Source organism: Pundamilia nyererei, unplaced genomic scaffold (genome assembly GCF_000239375.1).
Source record: "Pundamilia nyererei isolate P.nyererei 1_Seehausen unplaced genomic scaffold, PunNye1.0 scaffold00521, whole genome shotgun sequence".
Classification (NCBI taxonomy): Eukaryota; Metazoa; Chordata; class Actinopteri; order Cichliformes; family Cichlidae; genus Pundamilia; species Pundamilia nyererei.
The window spans coordinates 139,599-144,249 of NW_005187922.1; the positions used below are offsets into that span (position 1 = coordinate 139,599).

At 53.0% G+C, this 4,651-nt stretch overlaps 1 protein-coding gene across 1 annotated transcript in view; it reads left to right on the forward strand.

Annotated features, from left to right (window-relative positions):
- The window catches only part of LOC102211668 (NACHT, LRR and PYD domains-containing protein 12-like), a 119,161-nt gene that overhangs the window by 79,174 nt on the left and 35,336 nt on the right, over positions 1–4,651 (forward strand). The gene's annotated exons all lie outside the window — the stretch shown is intronic.

The window sequence follows — 4,651 nt, forward strand, 5'->3', positions numbered from 1 at the left end:
GCGACCCACCAGGCTTACCCGGGTGCAGGCGGTGGAAGTCCCGGAGCAGACCCCTACCCACGACAGCCGACCGGGGCATCCAGGAATGCTCCTCTGGCCCGTAGCCCTCCCAGTCAACCAGTTACTGAAATCCCCGGGAGTGGCGGGAGTCCATGATGCGCAAGACCGAGTACACCAGCTGGCCATCCACGAGCCAGGGGGGTGGCGGGGGCCTGGAAGGAGGGCACAACGGGCTGGAGACCACTGGCTTGACCTGAGAGACATGGAATACATCATGAACATGCATGTTGCGTGGCAGTGCCAATCAGACGGATGCAGGGTTGATCACAGCACTGATTTCAAACGGGCCGATGAAGGCGGGGGAGAGTTTCTTAGATCGGCACGTAAGGGCACGAATCGAGTGGAGAGCCATACCTTCTGCCCCACCACATACTTAGGGGCGGCTGTCCGGTGGCGATCCGCGAGTGCCTTATTCCGTTCCTTCGTCCAGAGTAAAGCCGCCTGAGCGGCCCGCCAGGCCCTGCGACACCTGCGGAGGTGATGTTGGACAGACGGAACAGTATGCTCACTTTCAACCATGGGAAACAGAGGTGGTTGGTATCCCAGAGACGCCTCGAAGGGTGACACGCCGGTAGCAGAGGATGTGTGACTGTTGTGAGCATACTCTATCCATGGCAGGTGTTCGCTCCAGATGGCCTGGTTATGAGAGCCGACACAGCGGAGGGCGGCCTCCAACTCTTGGTTGATGCACTTCGTTTGGCCGTTGCTTTGCGGGTGGAAGCCAGAGGAGAGGCTCACCTTGGTTCCTATGGCAGAGCAGAATTCCTTCCACACCCGCGACGTGAACTGAGGGCCCCGGTCCGAGACAACGTCCTCAGGGATGCCATGGAGCCGAAAAACCTGTGTGGTGAGGAGTCGGGCAGTCTCCAAGGCTGTAGGGAGCTTAGGAAGCATAATGAAATGGGCAGCTTTGGAGAAACGGTCAACGATGGTCAATATTGTAGTGTTACCTGCAGATGGTGGCAGACCAGTGACAAAATCCAGAGAGATGTGGGACCAGGGTCGGCTGGGTGTGGAGAGTGGCTGCAGACGTCCAGACGGGTGTTGATTGGAGTGCTTATTTTGAGCACAAGTGGTGCAGGCGGTTACGTACTTCCGTGAGTCTTTAATGAGGGCCGGCCACCAGAAATACCTGCGCAGGAATGCAGTGGTGTGGTTAACTCCTGGATTGCAGGAAAAACGGGCTGTGTGAGCCCACTGGAGCACTCGGGACCGGACAGCCGCCGGAACAAAGAGTCGATCAGGGGGGCCCGTGCCAGGATCAGGGTCGGTTTCTTGTGCCTCCCGGATGAGCTCTTCAATCTCCCACGTAACGGCTCCAATAACACAGGAAGTAGGCAGAACAGATCCAGGGTCGGGCTTATTTTATTTATTTTATTTATTTATTTAGGACGGTGCATGTTAATGAACATAAATGTAAAAAAAAAGATTACATATTACATGAATGTAAACATACCAGATTATAGCCAAGGGCTAATTTCCATCTGTTGTCCTTAAGCATAAAAATAGACATAATAATTCATAAAAATTCATCATTCATTCATAATAAAAACTCCATCACCAAACTTACACATACACACCATTCTGTTCCCAAATAAAACATTAAAACTATACAACTCATACATGATCACACACTTGTCTCCAACTGGGGCGAATTGCCGGGAAAGAGCGTCTGGTTTAACGTTTCGGGAGCCTGGCCTGTAAATGATGGTGAAATTAAACCGGGGGAAAAACAAAGCCCACCTGGCCTGCCGTGAGTTGAGCCGTTTCACCGAGCGGATGTATTCAAGGTTTTTATGATCAGTCCATACAATGAACGGCTGTGCGGCCCCCTCCAGCCAGTGTCTCCACTGCTCCAGAGCCAGCTTTACAGCCAGAAGTTCGCAGTCTCCGATGTCATAATTCCTCTCGGCTGGGGAAAGACGACGAGAGAAAAAGGCACAGGGCTGGAGCTTACCCTCGAACTGTTGGGAGAGCACGGCCCCTATTCCAGACTTCGATGCATCCACCTCCACGACGAACTGCAGGGAGAGGTCTGGCTGGCGAAGGATCGGGGCGGTGGCGAACTGTTCCTTGAGGTGGGAGAAGGCTTCCTGAGCCAGCCGGTCCCATTGGAATGGCACCTTGGGTGACGTTAACCTAGAGAGAGGCAGAGCAACTTTACTAAAATCCCTGATGAAACGTCTGTAGAAGTTAGCAAACCCCAGAAAGCGCTGAAGCTGCCGGCGATTGGGTGGTTTGGGCCAGTCCTGAACTTTTGCTGGGTCAGGTTTCAAATCCCCTGGGGTGAAGATGTAGCCCAGAAACGCCACTGAATCCATGTGGAAGTCACATTTCTCTGCCTTAACAAAGAGCCTATTTTCCAGTAGGCGCTGCAGAATCTGCTGCACATGGACCTCGTGTTCCGCTTTGGATTTGGAGAAGACGAGAATGTCATCTAAGTAGACAAAAGCACATCGGTTAATAAAGTCTCTGAGAACATCATTAACAAGAGCCTGGAACACGGCGGGGCGTTGGTCAGGCCGAACGGCATCACAAGGTACTCGAAATGGCCCAGGTGAGTATTGAAGGCCGTTTTCCACTCATCTCCTTCACGGATTCTCACCAGGTGGTAGGCGTTGCGCAAGTCCAACTTACTGAAGATCGTGGCGCCCTGAAGTAACTCAAAAGCCAAAGAAAGAAGGGGCAGAGGATACTTGTTACGAACAGTGATTTTGTTAAGCCCGCGATAGTCGATGCAGGGGCGAAGGGTCTTGTCCTTCTTAGCAACAAAGAAAAACCCCACTCCCACTGGGGAGGACGACGGCCGAATGATGCCTGCAGCGAGAGAGTCTGCAATGTAATTCTCCATAGACTCCCTCTCTGGCTGAGAAATGCTGTACAAACAACCAGATGGAAGCGGAGCCCCAGGCAGGAGATCAATCGCGCAGTCATACGGTCTATGAGGGGGAAGTGAACGTGCACTGTCTTTACTAAACACTTCAGCCAAATCATGATACACACGCGGGACCGAGGTCAAATCCGGAGGCTCAACCGGCTGGTCAGACCTTTGATTCGTGGTTGGAGCAGGTGCAGCTTGGAGACAGTTCATGTAGCAGTCAATGCTCCACCCGGTTACTCTCTCTTTCTTCCAATCGATGTGCGGATTGTGTTGGAACAGCCATTGATAACCCAATACAAGGGGGGTGCGTGGCGCTTGAAACACGGAAAGCTTGATGCGCTCTGAGTGGTTACCGGAGAGAGTAAGAGACAGGGGTTCTGTGATTTGGGTTATGTCCGACAAGCGTTGCCCAGATAGGGCTGTGACAGCAAGTGGATCAGGTAAAGCGTGTAGTGTGATGTTTAGCTTTTTCGCCAGAGCCGCGTCAATGACACTCTGCTCAGCACCTGAATCCACTAGAGCTTGAAGAGTGTGGGTAATGTTCTTAATGGTGAGTTTTGCAGGTAACATAAGCCGAGGGAGAGAACTTTTAGTCGTTATATCGCCCACCAGTATTCTCTCCACTACTGGCGAGCGCGCCCTTTTGCCCGTGCCCGGCATGAAGAGGCAAAATGTCCCTTACGGCCGCAATATAAACACTCACCGGCGGCCATACGGCGTTGACTTTCTGCGGGCGAGAGCTGCGAACGTCCAAGTTGCATGGGCTGCTCCTCCTCTTCAACCTCGCCGTGCTTGCGCGCCGCTCCAGGCTCCGGTGAGGCGTCCCTCGGTGGCCGAGGCTGAGTGAAGCGACGTTGCGTGCTTCGCCGTGCACGCAGGTGATCGTCTATTCGGATGCATAGGGACATGAGCGCATCTAAAGAGGAGGGTAACTCACGCACCATCAGTTCATCTTTAATCTCCTCACTCACATTATTTAGCAGTGCCGTCTTTAATGCTTCCTGCCCCCACCCCGTTTGCGTCGCTAGTGTCCAAAAGTTAACTGAAAAATCTGCCATGCTCCGCTTACCTTGCTTCAGATTCATGAGGCGGAGCCCAGCCGCCGCAGCAGTGGAGCCCTTATCAAAAACATTCCGAAACAGAGACAAAAAATCATCATAAGTAATTTCGGGACTAACGCTCAGCACAGCTTGTGCCCAAGTCAGCGCACAATCTCGTAGCAACTGAACAAAATATGAGATCTTACTCCCGTCATTAGAGAAGGCATGAGGCCGCTGGCGAAACTGGAGTGAGCACTGCATAAGAAAACCCGCACACTTCCCTACATCCCCTGAAAACAGCTCAGGTGTGGGGAGATGAAACACACACAGCCGGGACTAGAACCGGTGAGGCAAGACTTACTGCGGAGCTTGATGATGCCTGGGCGGGTTCGCTGGTAGGCGAGGGTTCCGGCAATGGAGTGCGCTGAGCAGCTGCTATTGTTAAGGCAGCGACGTTCTCGCTGAGGCAACCAAGCATTTGCTCGTGGCGTTGTAAGATTGCTTCCAGTGTGATCGGGGCAGAGGAAGACGGGGAGGAAGCTGAATCTGCTGAGTCCACGGTGGCTGGAATATTCTGTCACGGTGGTGGAACGGACTCAGGCGCAGACTGTGGTAGCACGGTTCAACAACACTTTATTAATCACTCCGGTGCGCTATGTACACGTGAAGG